We start from the raw sequence: 21,387 nt of genomic DNA on the forward strand, positions 1-21,387 counted from the left end.
GATAGCCCGCGGCCGGAAGGCTGAACGGAAGATGGCTGCCCGGAGCGCCGCGGACAGTCACGTGCCACGGCGGTTCAGCCGCGCGCCCCTCCCCCTCGCCGACTCCCTGACCCTATGGGGGGCGCAGCCTGGGGCTGCGTCTCCGCCACGGGGTTACAGCGCGGGCCGGCCAGGGAGGGAGAGCGCCGCGACAGAAGACCAGCTCCCCCGGCCGTCCGCCCCGAACTGGGCGCGAGGGTCCGCCTCGGGGAGCCAAGGAAAACCTTGCTTCGGGCGACCTGCACCAGGTCGGGCTACTGGGCATGCGCAGTACTCCCGCCCGAGCGGCCACTCTCCGGGTTTTTCCGGCAGCTCGGAGGGGCCGGCGGGAGGTGGGGCCCGGAGGGGGCGGGGCGGCCCCGACGCGGCCTCCGTCTCTCCGGCGCAGACGGGAGCTCCCCGGCCTTCCCCGCCCTGCCTGGCTTGGCGGGGGCTACCTCGCAGGGCCTTCTTGTTTAGGGGATGGGAGTCTGTGGATAGAGGTTTGAAAATGGGCCTCAGAGTCTAAGGTCCGTCCTTTGCTGTGAATGGTTAATCAGGAGTTAATCACAAGTGTCGCAGATCTCACGCTCGGTGGGGAAGAGAATGCTGGGGTAGCTTGGAAACTCGTGCCCCCGAGCCCGGTCGCCAAAAGGCCGAGTTTGTGTTCCCTGTACCGAAGAGCTCCAGCTTTCAACTCTCCGTCTCTGTCCCAAGTAGTGTACCGCCCCTGACCGTAAAACAGGGCTCCCTAAACGGCCCCCTAAATATGTGCAAGCTGGGCCTTCCTCGCCGGCTGTGAAAACGCCCACCTCCTGAGCTTCCAGTGACTGAAAAATAAAACAGAAGGGGCCAAACCCTGGCTGCCCTTTCGTGCGCAGTCTGGCCGGGGTCCGGCTCGGTCTCGGGAAGCGCCCCGGGTGGACCCCGCCCGCTCGGCCCGCCCTCCCGGCCGCCGCGAACACCCGGAAGAGCGGATTCGCGTCGTGCTGGAAGCCGGGGCGGCTCAGGCCGCGGACTGGGCATGCTCGGCATGGGAGGCTAGCGGTGGCAAGTCGGAAGCGTTCGCACCAGCGGGGCAGCGGCCCGTGCAGCGGCAGCGGGCCGGACGGGAGCAGAAGGGCCGGCCACGGAAGGCTGCTCTCCCCTTGCGCCCGGCGAGCCGGCCAGAGAGCGCGATCCGGGTGCGGAGCCCCGACGCTGCCCTGCCCTGGATTTCATTCCGTGGCGGGGGGCTCGGCGAGTGGAATTCCGGCGGCTGCCGCGACTCCGAGGCAAGTGAGTGGTGGGGCGGGGTAACAGAGGCAGTCTCGGCGGGGCCGACCGGACACCCGCCTCGCGGGCCTGGCCTGACGCCGGGAGCAGCGTGCGGGCAGCCCCGGGGCGAGGGGGCGTGAGCGCAGCCCGCGCGGTGCCGCGCGCGTACCTGGCGGGCACTCCCCCCGCGCCGCCGCTCCCGGGGGGTGGGCGCGGGGGCCGGTCCGGCGGCCGGCCTCGGTGCTCGGAGGGAGAGGGTGGCCCGCTGGGTTCCCGGACCAAGTTGGGGCGGCGAGCAAGGCGGGGGCGTCAGTGGACACCTTTTCATAGCTGCTGCGTGCGGGCTGGAAGGCTGCTTAGGGTCGGATTGGGGCGAGCGGACAGTGGCGGGGCGGAAGAGCCGGACGGCGAGGAGCCTTTAGGCAGTGGCCCGGCCCGGATCCGGAGACCCGCTGGGCTGACCCCAAATCACGGCCCCACCCCCACGGCCCGGGCGGTGGCGTGACAGTTGGTGCCTCGGGGCCCGATCGCAGCCGGCCAGGCGCCCAGGGTTTCGGGATCCCCCCCGCCGCGGCCCCTTGATGCCCCCTGACAACATAACAGGTGGGACCCCCTCCCCAGGCCGCGAAACAGCCTCCTTCAGGGGCGGCTCTGAGACCCCGCGGGGCCACCCCCACCCGGTGAGGGTGTTAGGGGTAAGGCCTGGGGAGCCATCGGCGCAGCCTGGAACTGGACAGCCTCTCCAGGACGCAGCTCTCCCCGTGAGTGAGGGGTCTCCACGATTCCGAGGCGAGTTGTCAAGGGCAGAGCAGCGACAGCAGCGGCTGTCTCCCCCACTGCCTTCACCCAGACTCGGGCATGCCGGCCGGGTAGGGTGTCCGGGTACAGCCAACGGATTCAGTCTGGCACGTTCTGGCTAATGCTTGTTTTTCTCTTGAGAGTCGTGAGTAAAAATCGGGATGAGGGTTGCCATGGCCAGAGGGAGTGAAAAGAATCCGTGCAGGTGCTTCCCAGATGTTTCTTTTCACCTTCAAACAGTACAGACTTCAGGGGTGCACGCTTATGAAACCAAGAGTGAAGGCTGCTTTCTGAAAGGGAAGTTTATTTTCTATGTTACGGAGCTTGCCTACTATTTTAGCTCTCTTGACATTTACCTTCCTGGACCTTTAAAGCTGTTTGGACAGGTTATTTTGCTTGCAGATTTGGGGGTGTTTCTGGTTGGCTGCTTGGGTGTGGAAGTGGTAAGTGCCTGTCATGATTTGCTGTAAACTCCCCACGCTTCCTGCCACTGGGGCTTGAACATTCAAGGGGGACTGAGTGGGCAGAAAGAGAGGAGTGGGACTGTTGACGTAGCAACGCGATGGGAGTTGCCTAGGGCTGCCCAGACGTAACCGGGTTGGGTTGGCGGCTGTTTTGGCCTGTGCAGAAGGCGAGAGGGCTGGGTGTTTCATTGGTCCAGGGTGTAAGATGTCCATGAGAGAAGCCAGGCGGGGGATGGGCCCCTGTGTGGTCAGTGCTCCAAGGGAAGCCCAGCGATGTTTGGTGATTCAGCAGGTGGCAGCCTTCCAGCTCTGGAGCCATGCGTTGGCCAAGCAAGCCAGCAAGCAAGCAGCAGCAGCTTGTGCCTGCTGTTGGAGGCGCCAGCTTTGGGGGAATCTCCACGAGCTGCCTTGCCTATCTGCCTATCACAGCTCACTTTCCTGATCTCACTCGTTGTTTAGGTGTGAAGGCCCTGGTCTTGGGGGTTTCTTCACTGCTGCTTTTAAGCTATGTAGCATGTTCTTGAGCTCTCCAGTTCTGTGACCCGCTGGATAGCAGAGGCGGCAGCTGCCACCATGCACAGTTTCAGTAGTTAGTTATTCTTCAGAAAATGATAGCAGTATGTAAAACAGAGAAATAGTCTTTTCCTTTTATCTCTGCTTCAGAGATGAGAAATTTACATTTTGAGTAAAAGAGTAAGATGTATTTCTGAAACTCTTCAGTACTGGTAGTGAGCTATTTCAATCATCAGAAAAAGGAAATTAATTCAAGGGATGGATTAAACTGATGTGAAAGAGACAGAGTTCTTAAAACAGGGTCTTCTTCATTGGAGGATCCCTGGCATCTTGCACAGTGCCTAACTTGTGAATACTCAATAGATGGTTATTCCACTGAAATTTAAAATTGTTTTTGTAACAGAAACTTGTCGGCAAGTTTTGACACTTATGGAACTTTTTATGTCTTTGTAAGTCACAATTGCCTATGTCGATTTTAGATACTCAATTTTAGCTTGAAAACTCAATTCTTTTACTTTTTTTTTTTCTTTTTTTCCTGGTCAAGTCCCTTAATTTTCACATTGTGGGAGGTCCTGCACTTCAGCTGGAAAAACATAGGTGTACTTTGCTGACATATCTCAGGAAAATCTAAAGGACTCCTACATATAGCTGTCATACTTTTTTTTTTTTAACTAAAAGTGCCCCTGTTGCATATCAAATATGCTTTATTTACAAAATGTTATTTTATACAAAGCATTTCAGGAAGATCTTTCTAGAATTCCTCAATCTTTACCATCCAATGAAAAGTGTTGCTGTAGAAAAGATAAAACAATGTTTTGAGAATGAAAATTCTGGATTGTTTACACAAGGGGATAATCTTCCCAGGATGTCTGAATGTCCGGCCAGCTCGTCCTTCTGTGTTCTACCTTCGCTGTCCTCCTTCCAGTTGTTTAACTGGTTCTTCTTCACCTAAAGACGTACTTTCCTGGCATGGGTTTGCTTGCTTAAAGCTGCTGCCAGAAGCATCTGTTGCACTTTCTCACATAAATTCAATCAGTGGTGATTTTTATTTTCTGATTGTGTCATACGCTTTCCCACCACTTTGTATGGCCCTTGGGAAAAGCTGTGGCCATTGTGCCCTTGTGAGGGGCCTGAAACATTATAGATGGCTTTTTTGGGGCCTTTTTTGGATGGTAGCTATAGACACAACAATCTCTTCTGGAAGAACTGTTATGGCATGCCTGGTTTTAAAGATTTTTGGCCTTTCTGTTACAGGCTCTTGGTCAGGAATATAAATGATCATTTATTGTCTCCTACTACATTCCAAGAGTTTTAGCTATAACGTTTACCACTTTGATAAGTTACCCACCCACTAGAGGACCGTATTTCACATCAGCCCATTTGGTTGTGGGAGTCGGGGAGCAGCTTTGGATATAGAGGAGGAGAGGGTGAAGAAGTGGGGAGAGACAGGTTGGTGGGGCCAGGAAGATGGCTGGGTTTTGTACTGTGACTTCTGGTTTCAGTAAAACAGAATTGAATGGTTGATCAACTGATGTGGCTCAGTCTCCATTGGAGTGCTCTGCTTGCCTCCCAAGACCTCTTTTTTACCTCCACAAATAAACACACCACACACACACACACACACACACACACACAGACACACTCAGATCCACAGACAACAGATGCAAGAGACACACTGAGAAGAGGCACAGACACTGATGTAGACACACATGCCCTTTGCCAAAATCCAAGAACCCCAGCCTCTTTGTAAATATTGCTCTGTCAAAGGGAAAATTCAGGGCTCAGGAGCAGGTTGGAATCCGGGGGCCTGAAGTCACCCCAGCCTTGTATTTCAGAAAGATTCCCCCTCCCTCTCTCAGTGGTGAGCTGATCTGCTCCCTTAGCCTGCAAAGCTCCTGGGGGCTTTAGTGAAGCAGCCATTGTATGTGAGTGCCGGTGAGTGGATAGTTAGATAGCTTTGGTGGTTTTTACCTTCTAGACTTCTGGTGCTGAGGGTTGAGTTAACATTCCTCAGTTTTTGGCATAAGATTCTCTCCTCTGCAAAGCCCCCTTCTTGTTTTATTGTTTTCTCCTTCATTCTCACTCCCAGTCCCCTCTCTGCCAAAGGAGCCTCCTCTCTTGTGTTGAATGTGTTCTTGGGTATGTCTTTATCTTTGTTAAACACGTCGTGTTATTTCATGCTTGTTTGCAATTTGTATAAGTGGTACTGTGCTGTAGATTTCATTCAGATGCTTTTTCATTCAACATTGAAACTTTTTGTTGTGGAGATTTTTAGACATTCATAAAAGTTTGGAGAATTTCATTCAGCATTTTATTTATCTGTGTTAGTGTAGGCTTATCTAGTGCATTGCTGTGACTGCTGCTTTGTACAGCTGGCCTGCTGTGCACCCACTAGTTTTACTTATCCATTTCTCTAGTGATGGACACCCAGCTCACTTCCACTCCTGCTACCACGAGCAAAGCTGTGGTGAACATCCTGTAGCATTCTCTTAATGATGCGTGTGAGAATATCTCTAGGGTAGTGGTTCTCAAAGTGGTCCACACCCAGCAGCATCGGCGTCACCTGGGAACTGTAAGAAATGCAGATTCTCGGGACCTAACCCACACCTCCTGAATCAGAAACCCTGGGGGCAGACCCCATCAATGTGTGTTTTAGCAAGTCCTGGATGAGATTCTGATGCATGGAAAGGTTTGAGAATTGTGCTGTAAGGGTGTATACCCGGGAGTGGGCTGGCTGGGTAAAAGGAACAAGCACACCTCTTTTTACTAAATATTGCCAGATTATTCTCCAGTATTGCTGAATTGGTTGACTCCCACATCAGTGCATGAGGGGTTCCAGATTCGCCATATCCTCGCTAGTGGTTGGTATTAACCATCCTTCTAATTTTACCAATATTTGATGCCTATAAAGCGGCATCTTATTGGTTTAATGTGAATTTATCTAATTTCTTAGTGACTTTGAGCATCTTCTGATTTATTGGTTAGCTATTACAATTTCTTTGACCAGCTTTAGTCTGGGTTTTTTTTTGGTTTGAAGATTTGCCTTGAGCTAACATATGTGCCAGTCTTCCTCTGTTTAGTATGTGGGACGCCACCACAGCATGGCTTGACGAGTGGTGTGTAGGTCCGCGCCCAGGATCTGAACCCGTGAACCTCAGGTCCCCTGAGCAGAGTGTGCGAACTTAACCCTATACCACCGGGCTGGCCCCTAGTTTGTTTTTTCTAATGTGTGATTTGCAGATGTTTCTTGCATATTCTAGATATGAATCCCATCCTGCCGTTTACTAACTTTGTGAATAGTAACTTTAAGAAATTTTTCGTTTCAAAATAGCCCAAATTCATTAATTTTTGCCTTATTTTGCATTTTAGGAGTCTTAAGATGTTCTTCCTTAGCCCAAGATTCCAAAAATATTCTGCATTTGCATCTGTTACCTTCCTAGTTTTACCTTTCACAATGAGGGGCTTTAATCTGTTTGAGGTTCATTTTAATATACGGCATAAAGAAGGAATCCAGTGTTTTTTCTTTTCATTTTGTGAGCCACTTTTCCCCAAATCATTAAACAATGTATTCTTTCCCTAATATATTAGAGATAATGGCGCTACCTCTGTCATAAATCAGGTTCCCAAATGCACACGAGTCTATTTTTTGCAACTTTATTGAGAGTTATAATTTACTTGTGCTAAGCTACATCCATTTAAAGTGTGCAGGCTGATGAATTTTGACAGATGTACATGCCTGTGAAAACACTACAATGAAGACACAGAGCCTTTCCATCACCCTGAAACTTCCCGTGGGCCTCTGCCTTCCACCTCTCCCTTTGTCCCCAGACTCAGGCGGCTATTGATCTGCTTTCTGCCACTGTAGATTAGTTTGCATTTTCTAGAATTTTATATAAGTGGAACCGTACAGTATGGTACTTTTTTGTATCTGGCTTCTTTGACTTAACATACTGATTTTTAAGGTTTTTTTTAACATAAAATTTACTATTTAGCCATTTTTAAGTGTACCATTCAGTGGCATTAAGTACATTCACATTGTTGTGCAACCATCACCACTGTCCATCTCCAGAACTTCTTCGTCAGCTTAAACTGAAGCTCTGTTTCCAGTAAACTCCACTTACTGATTTTGAGATTCTTCATGGTGTGGAGGGGGTGGGGTGGGGGCTGTCTCTGTTTTAAGTTCTGTTCCAGTCATCTGTCTGTTTCTGTGCCATGTTATTTTTATTATTATAGCTCTGCAGTGTGTCTTATATGGCAAGATGAGCCACCCCTTTGCTCTTCTTTTTCAGAACTTGGTTATTTGTGGACCTTTTCCTTCCATGTACATTTTGGAACACTTGTCAAGTTCTCAACGAAGTCTTGGAAATGTGATTGGCATTGTATTGAATGTATAGTCCAATATGGGGAGAATTGACACCTTTTCTATCTTAATATTGTAATTCTGTCCATGAACATGGTTATTCCATCTTTTTATAATGAATTTTAGTAGAGTTTATAATTTTCTCTGTCATGGTAACATTTTTCAAAGGTAATGTGTTGCTTTGAGGAGAATTTGCGTCTGGGCTCCGTAGTCTGAACGTTGGAGGAAGGCCGAGTAGGGGCTTTGGGGACAGATCTTGTTTCAATCTCCTTTCTCCATTCCTTGGCCTTGGGCAGGTTCTCACCTTTCCTAACACCAGGTTCCTCCTTCCTCAAACTGGATCCAGTAGCCTCGCCCACGAGGCTGCTGAGGGGTTTAAATGAGGGGTTTAACTGAGGTCATGTAGGAGAGACAGGGAGTACAGATCTTGAAACAGAGTTCCTGCTCAGTGAATGTTGGTGTAATACCTCCCCTAATGCTGGTTTTAAATAGCGTAAACTTCATACTTTTACTCTGCTGCTTAGGGATTGATAACAAAGAAGTCTCAGAAAAGCAAGGTGAATAAGCCAACCAGTTAACTGTGTAACACTCTCTTCTGAGTCTACATAGGCAAGCCCATGCTTCTACCTAGTTTTGTGGGGTTTCAGAGAAAGTACGGAAGTATCTTCGGAAGTATCAAAGAATTTTACAGTCCAGTGGGGAAGAAAAGACTGACATACAGGAAATGATTAGAGAACTCTATGTGACAGATGGTGTAGAATTAGGGGTTAAGTGCTTTGGTGTCAGAGGAGTTACGAGAAGCGAGAAATGCTGCTCTGTGAGAGTTTTGACTTGACGTGGGTGGAATTAGATTGGGAGAGAGACCGGGTCTGAGAAACCAAGTATAATTAGCATTTCTGTCCAGGGCTTGGAGGGCCTAGTATTGAACCCCAAGACAATGGATTTTGTGCCTAAATTTAATTGTCTTAAAAATCATTGCTTTGAGGGGTCCGGCCCCGTGGCCGAGTGGTTAAGTTTGCGCGTTTGGCTTCGGCGCCCCACGGTTTCGCTGGTTCGGATCCTGGGCACAAACATGGCACCGCTCAACAGGCCATGCTGAGGTGGCGTCCCACATGCCACAGATAGAAGGATCCATAACTGAAAATACACAACTATGTAATGGGGGGCTTTGGAGAGAAAAAGGAAAAATAAAATCTTTAAAAAAAACATCATTGCTTTGGGATCAGTTGTAACTAGTGGCTAGTAGATGCCTAGATAACTAGTGGGTCTCTGCCATATAGTACCGTGGTTAAGAGCACTGACTCTGGAGCTCGAGTGCCTGGGTTCAGCTTTTGGCCTTACCGTTTAGGAGCTGTGGGACCTTAGGCAAGTTATATAAACCTTTGTGCCTCAGTTTCCCTAACCCTTGTCAGTGGGTGTAATAACATCAGATACCTCAGAGGGTTGTTGTGAGGACTATATAAATTAACATTTAAAATGTTAGTTTTAATAACATTTAATGTTAGTTTAATGCTTAGTTCCTGGCACAAGGTAATCATAGTATGAATGTTAGCTGTTCTCATGACTGCTTTTGTTAACATTCCTTGTGTTCCTCCTGTATCTCCCTTGGGGTGTGTAAGGCCTTGTGCCCCAGAATTGGATGGCGTTTGTCCAGAATGACCTGTTGGAGGCGCAGTCCTGTAGAGCGGACTTTGCACGTTGCTGGGCATGCGGTGGGTGCTCAGTGCGGTGGGTGTAGACTGAACGAGTAAATGCTTGACATGTAGTAGAGCAAGGTGCTCTCTCTGTGGGTCCTGGATGTACTCAGTCAGGGCTCCGGAATGGAGTGGATAGAAGTCAGGTGGTCACCATGCAGGAAGCAAGTTTTATTTTGCTGTATTCCTTGTTCTGATTAGACCTTTCGGCAAAGGCTTAGTAATCATAGGGATTCACATTTGTTGAGGGCTAACCACATGCCAGACACTGTCTAAGTCCTTAACCCTTGCAACAGTCCTACGAAATGGATGATATTATTATCATCTCCCTTTTAGAGATGAGAGTAGGGCACAAGTAATTTGCCCAATAAAGTAGGAGTGCCCTGAAGGAGTTTAGCGTTTGGGGCCTTTGCCAGCTGGCAAAAATTACCAGAGTAGGTGCCGTTGGTGGGGAGCCATCATAATTACGTAAAGAGTTGTGAAACACAGGTTAGTCCTGCAGGGCATTCCCATGACCTTGGAGGTTTATCAGGCTAAGCTGATGGTTCTCAAATTTCAGCATAGATCAGAATCATCTGGGGGCTTGTATATCAGCATCACCTAGAGGCTTGTTAAAAAAACCTCCTCTGCTGGCCCACCCCCACCAGAGTTTCTGAGGTACATAGCATGGGGTGGGGCCTGGTGGTTTACATGTGTGGCATGTTCCCAGATGCTGCTGAGGCTGCTGGTCTGGGGAGCACTCTTGGAGAACCACTGCTGAGTGCAGTACTTGCCTCAAAGAGGAGCCAGCTGCTCCCACTTCTAGTTAGAGTCAAGTGAGACGATTTCAGAGTAAAAAATGCTCAGTACCTTCCACCTCATGAAATAAAAACTGAGCTCTCATGGTCTTGTTTGTCTAGGCCAGCAGAGGCATGTCTGAGCCAGTGCAGGTTAGAAATTTGCTTTCTCTTCTTGCCAGTGTTTCTGACATGGCTAAAATAACCCAGGGTGGAGAGAGAATTTGGACGTGCAAGTCAAAACTCATTAGAAGCATGAAGTGCCATCTAAGGCGTCCCATCTTAGGAAGATGCCCTGAATTGTTTTTATCTTGTTATTTTCCACTCTCCCCACTCCCTGCCCCAGGCTCAGAAAGGTTTGTGTCTACCTTTTATCCCCTTTGGAAAATTTAGGCACAGAGAAATTAAAAGTGTGTGAAGATGCGTAGCCTGGCAGTGGAGAGGCAGAAGATATTCTTATTTGACTGGGTTAATTGTAGTAGAAAACTGTCTGTAGGAAGGCACTTAAAAAAGAAAAGAAAAAAAAACCCAGTTGTGTACCTGTCTCCAGCTGTTGTGAGGTACAATAGCCACCACGTGTCCACACTTGGTACAGTGCCGATACACAGCATGCCCTCAAGAAGTGGGAGCTGCTGTTATTACAGCAAATGTTTTCCGTTTGGCAGTTCAGGCTGCATTTCCCCCATGTGAACAATGTTACACATAAAACTGTGGAATGAGAAATTTTTAGAATTGAAAGATTCTGTTGGAAATCAAGACTTAGAATTAACTCAGAGGAGAACAGACAAGTCAATTATGTTTGGGAAGAAATGTTGGTCTAGATTTTTCCATGCGCTAGTTGTTGAGGCTCTCCTGTGACCTTGGCCGCCAGGATTGCTTGTTTGCTTGGTGAGGGGATGTGGCAGGGCAGAGAGGATGGGGGGATGGCCAGGGACAGACGAGGGAGGCCAGAGAGGCCTGCTCACATATGCAAGACCTTCTCACTTTTGGTCTTTTCATAACCTGGGGTTTATAATGGCAGTAAACATGTGTCAAGGGTCTGCTGTGGGCTTGACCCCCTGTTAAGCTTTGAGTAAAGAGATAAGTGAGATGGGGTCTGGGTCCCTTAGGGGTTAGTGGGGGAGATGGACATGTCCATAGATAGATGCCGTCACCAAGGAGTGAGTGCAGTATGGCAGCTGCACACCAAGCACCCTGGGGACAGGGCTGGGAGGGCTGGACAGAGAAGGTCCCCTGCCCCAGCTTCCCTATGTGACGGCGCCCGGAGGAAGGTAACTGATACTGTAGGATAGTGTAGATGGAACTGGACATGATGTGTTTTGGTTTAGTTTTCTTTTTTCTTTATTTTTGGGGTTTCCGTTTTTAGTGCGATAACTCTGACAGCAGAGAGGACTCTGGGAAGATGCGTGCTCTCGGTGGTCGGCCAGCTGAGGGGACTTGAGACCTCCAACTGCACTTGCAAACCACTCAGGAAGTCATGGGGGCGGGGTGCTGGGCAGTTTACTTTCTTTGTCCTTAAAAAATGTGGCTAATATTTAGCTATTGCCTAGGAATGTAAAACCAGCAGAAGATTAATGACTTTCTATCTTGAAGGTAAATCGGCTTTTTAAAGAAAGATTCTTTATTAAAAATAAGTTTTATTTTATTTGCCCTCAATTTTTGGCAAAGTGCTGAATTCCACTTTCAGTTTGTTTTCAGTGGTTTGCATTTCTCATTTTCCTCGTCCCTTTCCTCCGCCCCTCCTCCTTCCTTAATATCCGTACGAATACCATGCAGGTTAAGGCGTGTGTGCCAGTGCTGTGACCTTGACAGACCTGGCCTCTGCCTCCTTATCTGTAAATGGAGAGTTTGGATTTGCTGACCCCTGGTCATCTAGTCCCCAGTTCCATGAGTCCCGTGATTAGGGAACACCTGCAAAGAGTGGCTCACGAATTCCATATCATCTGTCGTTTATTATTTTGTTAGTAATAAAGAATCTTACTTCAGAACCACCCTCCCCAGTCCTATTTAGTTGTGTGTCCAAACCGCTTTATAGAAACAGCAGTAAGTGGCTGATGCCTCACTGTTCGTATGGTCCAGGTTGTGGCTAAGCCCCTCCTGGCAGGCTGTCTCTGTTAAACGTGTAAAATTTGGGATGTTCAGCCTCTTAAAAGTTTCCTGCAGGAATACCGCGTGAATCCATGAGGGACGGAGGATGTGATGACTAATCTCAGGTTCCGGGGTGGAGTGGGGGGCTCTTCAGCTGAGCCAGGTGGGTGGATGATGCTCAAGTGGGGAATGGAGCTCCAAAGAGTTCCAGGCTAAGTGAAGGTTGGGGATAGAAGAAAAAAGTCCTGGGGGAGAACAGAGCTCAAGAAACCTATCCTGTAAGGAGGTGTGGAGGGTGGGCGGAGGGAGATACCCCATTCCCAGTGGTGGGGGCAGGAGCAGAGGCCAGAGAACTCCGAAAAGGGGCAGAAATAGCAGCCGATGGGAAGGGAGGTGCTTTGCGATAGCTTTTTACCCTCCTGACAAACACAGGCTGACAGTTTGGGCAGAAGTCTGAAAAGGGGATGGGGGTTCTGATGTTCCTGAGGCCAAAAGAGAAGAGGAGTTTGTTACTTTCCAGGAAACCAGGAGGGGAGAGGGAAGTGTGAGGAGGGGCGAGCAGGGCCCTGGCTGGGTGAAGGTGCGTGCTCAGTGGAGGAGGGGCGAGCTGGCACGCCTGGAGCGCCGGAGAAAAAGCCAGGGGACCAGTGTTGTAAAAGAGACGCCCTGCAGGGGAGAATCCATGGCCTTCACCCCAAGCCAGGCTGCCCTTGTCACCTGAGATGAAGAGCAAGTGGGGACAGGTGTGACTGGGGCACACTTGTAAGGTTGTAGTGAACTTCTTTGGCCATCTGTGTGATGGTAGGAGAAGGGTCCTCTTGGTAAGAGGAACTGGGAAAGGCAAGGACCCAGGAGCCCTGTTTTGAAAGCAGCTGGGGAGTGACAGAAAGGGCAGGGGACTCAGGTTTAAACCCCTTTGGGCACTGCCTTTCTCTCGGGCGAAATGGAAGTAATAACCACTAAATCACAGTGTTGTCATATGAAAGCCCGTGGCATGTGCCTGTGGTGGTGCAGGGCAGCATTCACAGTTGTTAGCGTGACCTTGGGAACTGTTAGTAGAGGCTGAGCCAGAGGTTCCTGTTTGAGAGGGAGGGACTGCTGGTTTCCTCTCTGCTCACCCGGTGGCGTGTTGACCATTCACATGACTAGATGGATCGTGAGTGAGACTTAGAGCCAGTGCACGGGCCTGTCCATCTGCAGCCAACTTTGTGGCCGTGTGTGGAGATTTTTCCCCATGTGGACTGTGGTGCTTTCCCTTGTGTTTCCACCTGATCTTATCCCAGAGCCTGTCCCTGTTCCCCCCTTAGCTGTTGGTTCACTCTCCTCACCTTAAGATCCCAAGGGCACAGAATGTGCCATGTATGTCATTGCTCTTTGTGGAAGTCTTCGTGCTTGGCCTCAGTCTCTAGCCTAAGCCCTCAGAATCTTTGGGACCAGCGGCTTTGGTTTGGAGGAGGCTAAGGATATAGGTGTGAACAAAGCAAAGTCTCCGCCCACATGGAGTTTTCTTGGTAACGGGACAGACACAATAATCAAGCCAACAAATAAACGGCATGCCAGGTGGTCAGGAGGCAAACCTCACTCGTGCCCCGTAATGGCTCTGTTCCCCATTCACAAGGTTGGTCGTTTGACATTTGCCTTACTGCTGCTGTTTGTGTAGTGACACCTGAGTTACTTTGAGAGGCCCTAAAAGTTAACCAGCAGTTGTGCTGGGCAGCATTCCAAGTTTCCATAGGGCCCTGAACATGGCCGGCTTTCCCCCTCCCTTTGATTTTAGAAACAGAGACAGGATGGTGAGAACACACTCAGGAATTTCTCGAGTGTCCTTTTGGCCATTTGTTTGAAGGCTGTATCAGTGGCCAAACGGTTTTTATTGGGGTCCATGGATGGGTTTCACGAAGACACTGAAATCAAGTTTATCATCTTGGGTGTGTGAATTTTTCTGGAGAGAGTGTCTAAAGTTTTCATTAAATTCACCAGGAAGATCTCCGAAAGGTCAGTTTTTATGAAAGTGGATAAAAGTTAAAATTGTGCCATTGAGAGTCCTTATTGTTGTCTGTCCCTTTTTAGAGGAACTGATGAGAAGTGACTTGCCTAACGGGGGAAGGTGGACACATGCCGAGATCCTCATTGCAGTTATATAGGACTTGACATTTCTGTATCTTATGGACGGGACAGCTTCAGTTATTCCTCTGAGCAAACAAGAAGCAAGATGATATAGCTGGCATCGTGGAAGACCAGCTAACGCAGTGGGAGAAAAAGGGGGCAGGATGGGTGGGGCTGCAGTGTCGTTTTGTCCGCCACTGAGCAAGAGGAGAAGGTTGAGCCGTGGGAGGAGAGCAGACGACCACTTGAGCAGATGCTGTTTCTCAGATTTCTGGGTCTAATGGGCACCGAAAATAGATCTGGGGAGGACAGTTTAGGACTTTGGCTATTGATGTTAGAGGCACCTGTTTTAGGAGATTCTTCTGCTTGAGAAGTCCGCAGTAGTTTATCTAAATAGTAAAGTTCATGACAGTTGTCCTTCAAGATAAAGGTATGGAGGGTACCTTTTAAGAGGGATGGCAAATACTTAACATACTCTTTGATCCAGCAATTCTACTTTTCGGAGTTTAAGAAATAATCAAAACCATTATTCATCCCAGAGCTGTTTATTGTAGTGAAAAATTGGAAACCTAGATATCCAACAATAGGGAATTATGTGTTTACACCCAATGGAATACTAGGCAACCCTTAAAAATACTATCTAGAAGAATGATCATATAGGAAGTTCTAAAAACATTGTTATGTGCAAAAAGGTATGTACTGCTTTTTTAAAAAGATAAACTATTAAAGAAATAATGGTTGGGTGCCTACTATCAGCCAGGTGCTCTGCTGGGCACTGGTGACACAGTGATGAACTAGGCATATGTGGTTCCTGCCCTCAACAAGCTTATAGTCTACTAGGGAAATAGTCAAGCCACATTGACTTGGTCATAAAAAAGTTTTATAAATACTCACAGGAGGACTATAAAAAGAATGACTCCTTAGCAGGCAGTTTGATCCCCCTGTGAAGTCCGATCAGGTGTCTCTGTGTATCTGTTACTAGCTACCTCCATGTTCTGAAATCACTGATTTTTCTGGAGAGCTTGAGGTAAGTGTTAAGATGTCTTACTGATAATGCCCTACTGTTAATCTGTCTTTCTCTCAGCCTTCCTTGCCCCCCAGCCCCGTGCAAGGCTCTTTGGGTGGAAAGTGGTGGTGGTGGTGACACAGTTGTTGTAGGTGTAGGGGCTATTCTCGCCCTACTTTCTGGCTTCTCAGTACTGTAGTCGTCACAAGCCTCATCACCAGCTCACCTGAAATTGCCTCTTGTCATTTACTGTCACCTCTCTTGGGCCTTATGTTGGTCTGAGTCTTGGGCCCCTAACTTGCTGTTGTCTGTGGTGTTTGCAGCCATGTGGAGTAGGATTTTATTCTTAGAAATCATCTGGTTTAAATCCTTTCTTGGAGTCTGGTGAGCTCTGGATTGGAACCTGGGTGTCCTGACTCCCATAGGCGTCTTTTCCACCAGGCAACAGCTGTGGCCCCTCCCCATCACCAGAAGGATGGCTCTTCCAAGCAGATCTGCTTTAAAAATTAGTATGCATTTCAAATCAGTGACCCCCACAGAGCTCCAATAAAAGTTAATTCCTTCAAAGGCAAAAGGGCAGCAGATTTCTTGAAGAAGAAGAAATTAACCACTGCCTTTGGTAGTGTGGCCACCAGTCACAGTATTGAGATAAAGTAGAATTGGCGTTGGCAGCGTTTGCCAAGTATGTGAAAGTGATGTGTTCTTAGCCAAACTTAGTGAGCTTCCACTGTGTCCCAGACACTGTGTTAGGCTCTCAGGGTCCACAGAGGAAGATGTGGGCTCTGCTCTCAAGAGCTACACTCTAGAGAGGGCAACTGAGAGAGGGACCGAACGACAATGCAGTGTGATTAAATGCTATGTGTGCTGGTGACCAGGACTGAATGAGTTTTGGTTGAAATGCTCAGGAAGACATTCACCTGGGAGGGCAGGCCTGAGCAGGACTTGGTGAGTGATAGGATTGCCAGGGACGCGGCTGACATCAGAGTCTGCGTGAAGGGTGCGCCCTGGAGCCTGGCAGTGTACAGTCTCTCCTGGCTGTTCAAGGCGGCTCTGCGTTTGCCTTTTAACCTGGGTTTGGTTTTTCTTTTAGAAAATGTTTTTTGCTTCCTCCTCTCTCCCTCTTACCATTTTCCCTCCCTTTCTCCCCTCCTCTGCCTCTTTCTCCTCCTCTGTTTAGAAAATGTATAACTGAAGAGAATATCATTTGTAATCTATCACCTATAAAAAACCACTGTTATCATTTTGGTATGTGTCTTTCTAGTCAGTTTTATATAAATATTAAATGTGCACTTAATGAACATTTTGATTAAAGGCCAAAGATAGAATGTTAAAAGGAATTGTATTGCCAAAGCTAAATCTCACTGTTCTAGAGTCAGTTTCTGGGATACAAGGAGAATTCTGAAATTTTGTAAGAGTTATTGCATCATTATTATTAAGATTATAGTAGTCAAGAATTTGGCATTGTGGTACAGGAACTCAGTTTCTTAGCATAGATGACCAGTGTAGGAACATTTGTGATATTGGGTGGATACTGACTTTCAGCTGAGGTGGAGGAAGGGGGAGTAAGGATTTTATTTTTTTGGGTTCTAAATTATTATTATTTTGTCTAGCTGTCAGTATAATATGATATGAGTGGTAGTTTTTGTCTAACTCATTAAAATTTTGTTCAATAACTGACTTCTCTCCTCTTTAACGCCTGGACCTAAAGATTTCTTTGGCAGCAATGATGCAGTTTCATTGAAAGTAATCCCTTACACCTGCTTTACGTAGTGCCTGAAGGAGAATATATCTGGATAATCGCAGAAGCAGAAGTAAGATTGTTGCCCTTACACAAAATTTTCCCTGATGTTTTTGCATGCGATCGCGGATTCACACAACCAGTTGAGAGAAAAATGCCTCCTTAAGCCTTGACTATCCCAGTGTCTTAGAAATATATTTTAAACCTATACAAACAAAATATATATTTCGATGTATATTTAAGGGTCCACCGAAGCTGTCTTCAGTTTCCATCCTTGGCCAAAATTTGATCTTTGGTTTCAATCTGGAAACCAAATTACGCTACATGGAGTAGTGTGATTGGCTTTCAGGATAACAAAGCTGTTTTCCAAATCTTCATCTGCATCTCGGCTCTCACTGCCTGCACACCAATGTCACTGTCTTGCCTGGAGAAGAATGACAGAAGAATCTTCTCAGAGGAAGTATGTGAGAAATGTTTGCTCTCTCCAAGCACCTCAGTTTCTAACAATGGACTACTTTCCTGCAGGCAACCATTGGTTGTTAGTAAGCATGCTCTTTGATGTCATTAGTAAGCATGCTGGCGATGCTGTTCTCTGCAAAATACAGTGTTAGAATTTTCTTTTATTCAAGCAGCCTTTTAAAATACATAATAAGCGACCATCCTGTCCTGTCTTTGTCTGAGTACGTGACAAAATCCTTAGGGTGTCATGTAGTTTGCCTTGGGGTGGAGGAGACTTTTATTCTAAAGTACATCTGGAACGCCCACCAGCTTGTTGCCATGCTGATGTGCTGTAACCTCAGTGATGATACAATCATTGATCTCAGTCCAGTTCAAGGATTCCAGAAACAACATTTGAAGATTGCCAATTGAAACCAAGGATCAAATTTTGGCCAAGTGTGGAAACTGAAGACAGCTTCGGTGGATCCTTAAATATACATTGAAATATATATTTTGTTCGTATAGGTTTAAAATATATTTCTAAGATGTGACTGAGAATGTTTCAAATCTATAATTTGCTTTAAAGAAGTACATCTTTTATTTATTTTAATTATAGTAAAACATACATAAAATTTACAATTTTGAGCATTTTTTAAAAATTTATTTTATTTATTTATTTTTTTGAGGAAGATTAGCCCTGAGCTAACATTTGCTGCCAGTCCTCCTCTTTTTGCTCAGGAAGATTGCCCCTGAGCTAACATCCGTGCCTGTCTTCCTCTACTTTATATGTGTGACGCCTACCACAGCCATGGCATGCCAAGTGGTGTGTAGGTCTGCACCTGGGATCCAAACCAGCAAAGCTTAGGCTGCCAGAGCAGAGTGCAGACTTAACCGCCGGCCCCAATTTTGACCATTTTTTAATTGTGCATTTCAGTGGCATAAAGTACATTCACGTTGTTGTATATACTTTCTTGTGATCAGTTTTACTAGAGGACTGCCATATCCAGTTTGGTCAAGGAAATCTTCCCTCGCAGACACAAAAACACCCAAGTACTTTCAACAGTATTCAGCTGAAAGCTTTAGTATTTGCCTGAGATCAAGAGAGCAGTTTCACCAGTGAACTTGGCGGCAGCCTTGAGTGAGGCTTGTCAGGGCTCTGGCAAACAGCCTGCTGTTTTCGTATCTTTTGCTCTCATAGCTCTTGCCTGTCAGCACCAAACTCACCATCTGTGAGTTTACTGACAGCTTTGTAGGTTGTATTTTTATATTAAGGTCTGTTTTCTTGCTGTATGATCTTTGTTTTTGTTTAATCATTTTTTGGCGTCTGTCTTATCTTTTTACTGATAGGTATGTGTGTGAATTTGTAGAGTTGTGGAGTGGATTTGAAAAAGTCCTTGATTTAAATAGGTGACCTCTGAAACAACATAGCATACATGTTTGATGCTCAGTCATGTAATTTATATATTTAGTCAGTCACTTTTGGCAATCAGTCAAATTTTCTACTTCAAAGAGTAACTGTAATAACTGGGTGAATACATTTTTTGGTTCAACATGCAAGCTATAATCAGAGATGCATCTCTGGGAAGAAGGATAATTGGAGTTCTTTTGTACCATTACCATTTGGAGTGTAGCTAACTAACCTGGCACTGCATCAGGTATCTAGGCAAACAGTTGCCAGTTTACAGCTAAAGTCTGTTTACGTTATGCATTTGGTGACTGGCTGGCGGTGTGATTTCTGAGATGTAGGATCTGCTGTGCTGCAGCCCCCTCAGTCGTGCTTGTGGTTCTGCTTGGGCCGTAGAGGGATGGTGGTGAGACCGTGGCAGAGATGTAGGGCTCCTGCCTGTGTGTCCCCAGGTGGACCAGTGATAGCAAGTGATCTGTGTCTTTACTGCTGCTGGGAACGTTACGGGGACGTAGGCCTTACTTTCAAGACTGTTTATACTCACAGCGTCTGTATCTTCCATCCTCTGCTGAGCCCCTTTTAATCTGAATCTTTCCCGGCCACTCCACTGAGATTGCTAATCTGACATGACTTCCTGACCCTGTGGCGTTGAAACCTTTTTCATCTTCCTTGTTGACTGTCTCGGAATGGAACATCCTCTTCCTTTCCTTTTCCGCTTTGGGTCTTTGAGGCCCTCTGTACTTCTGGTTCTCTTATCTTCCACTAGTTCCTTCTTTGACTCCTTCCCTGGCACCTCTACCTGATTTATACATGTAAATGTTCCCCAGGGTTCAGCCCTTAGCCCTGGTGACGAGCAGCCTGGCATGCGCAGGCTCATGTAAGGGGAGCCATCCCCTGTCTTTGAGGTGGGGTGGCGGGGAGATGAGGGTCCGGCTGGTAGACGGCTCTGATCATTTGGCTTTTACTCAAAAAGTTCCCTGCTGTCTTGGAATTGTGTCAGAACAGTTAGGCCTCTAAAACCTGCACCGTGTGGAGGAAGTGATGGAGAAAGGGCAGAGCCTTTTTTTTTTGCACTGAAGCCTGTATTTTAGGAATAAACTCTAGGGCTCAGAAATATTGACGTATAGATTAAATCTGACCTTTCCCATTTCTGATCTGTACTTCACTGCCAGAATAGTTAATGTGACTCCCACTGGAATAAACAATGGCATGTATTTCAGGTTTTATGCTACTCTTAATTTTCAAAAATTCAGTAAATAATATCTCAACCTGCTCACATATGCTCTAGTTTATCCTGTTCCTCTGTCTACATATAGAAGACAAATTTTCTACAGTCTTCATGGTAATGAGCATTTAAAGATAAGTAGTGTTAGAAATGGGGGGCTGGCCCCGTGGTCGAGTGGTTAAGTTCGCGCGCTCCGCTGCAGGTGGCCCAGTGTTTCGTTGGTTCGAGTCCTGGGCGCGGACATGGCACAGCTCATCAAACCACGCTGAGGCAGCGTCCCACATGCCACAACTAGAAGGACCCACAATGAAGAATATACAACTATGTACCGGAGGGGCTTTGGGGAGAAAAAGGAAAAAATAAAATCTTTAAAAAAAAAAAAAAAAAAAAGAGAAATGGACTTTAAGAATTCATTTTTTTCTCTCATAGGTTTGTTGCCAATTGCATCTTTAAGGTCCTTTCAAATGTTTTGGCTGTTCAGTTTAAAATAGTAATGCAGTATTTCTTTTATGACTGTAGAGGATTGTACAGTTTAGTTTTCTTTCCCACTCAGTTTTCTTTATTGCCTTGAGTTAACATTTGGAGGTACTGTTTCTGATATTGTGTAGCTCAAAACTGTAATTTCTTGTATTTTTTTTTAATTTACTGAACTGCCTGGTGGAGATTTTCTTTATCAGATTTCCTTATTTGTGGAACCAGAACTTTATGAAAAAATGAGAGAGGGAATATGAGATATTGGGAGATATACATCATGGTGTAATGAAAATAAAACCAAGGCTCTTGACTGTTGGCAGAAATGGGTTTGGGTGCCCTCTCTGCCAGTCACCTGCAATAGGATGCTGATCAAATTACTTGAGTTGTTTTAATTTTAATTTTCTCATCTGTAAAATGGGGATAATAATGCTCACCTTACAGGTTTGTTAGGGATCATGTGTGTAAATCCCCAGCACACTGTAGGTGTAGAGTAAATGATAGTGGTATTACTAGGACTTTCCCTCTTGAGGCCAAAATATGTTACAAAGTAGTTATGTTTTTCTATTTTCTTTTATCATTTACCATTACAGAGGATATGGAGGTAGAGATGAGGAAAATCTACACTGACTGAGAACCTCATTTTATTGTTTGATTGAATTCATATTGTCTAAATTTGTGCATTTCCATCTTTTCTCCTGATTGCTTTTGCAGTTGTGGAATATGATGTTAAAGAAGTAGACTGCAGTAAGTTTTTCTCTATCTAGAACTTTTGCAAATGAATCAGGCTGACTAGACAGTTCTTTCCCTAGGTCGTAGAGGCTTTATATTTATTTTTTCTCAATTTTAAATTTTTTATTATGAAACTATTAAACATTCAGAATAATATAGAGAATGATATAATGAACATCTATACTTAGCTCCCCCTCCACCAGTTTTATTAAATATTTTGTGTGTTTGACATGTTTTGGTATATATATTGTTGTTGTTCTTATTTTTAAACAAACACCTCATCTTCACTGGACTGTAT

General features: G+C 46.4%; 1 protein-coding gene across 23 annotated transcripts in view; it reads left to right on the forward strand.

Moving 5' to 3' along the window:
* The first annotated feature begins 304 nt into the window (after positions 1 to 304).
* The window catches only part of SGMS1 (sphingomyelin synthase 1), a 279,380-nt gene continuing 258,297 nt past the window's right edge, over positions 305 to 21,387 (forward strand). For 3 of the 23 annotated variants that reach the window (XM_070224804.1, XM_070224868.1, XM_070224838.1), the window contains exon 1: positions 350 to 1,292. The gene's annotated coding sequence lies outside the window, so the exon portion shown is untranslated. Of the gene's footprint in view, positions 1,297 to 1,440; positions 2,037 to 21,387 lie in introns of those variants that run through there. The other 20 variants (XM_070224823.1, XM_070224966.1, XM_070224955.1 and 17 more) reach the window with 12 other exon arrangements.

This window comes from Equus caballus, chromosome 1 (assembly GCF_041296265.1).
Source record: "Equus caballus isolate H_3958 breed thoroughbred chromosome 1, TB-T2T, whole genome shotgun sequence".
In the NCBI taxonomy this organism is placed as follows: Eukaryota; Metazoa; Chordata; class Mammalia; order Perissodactyla; family Equidae; genus Equus; species Equus caballus.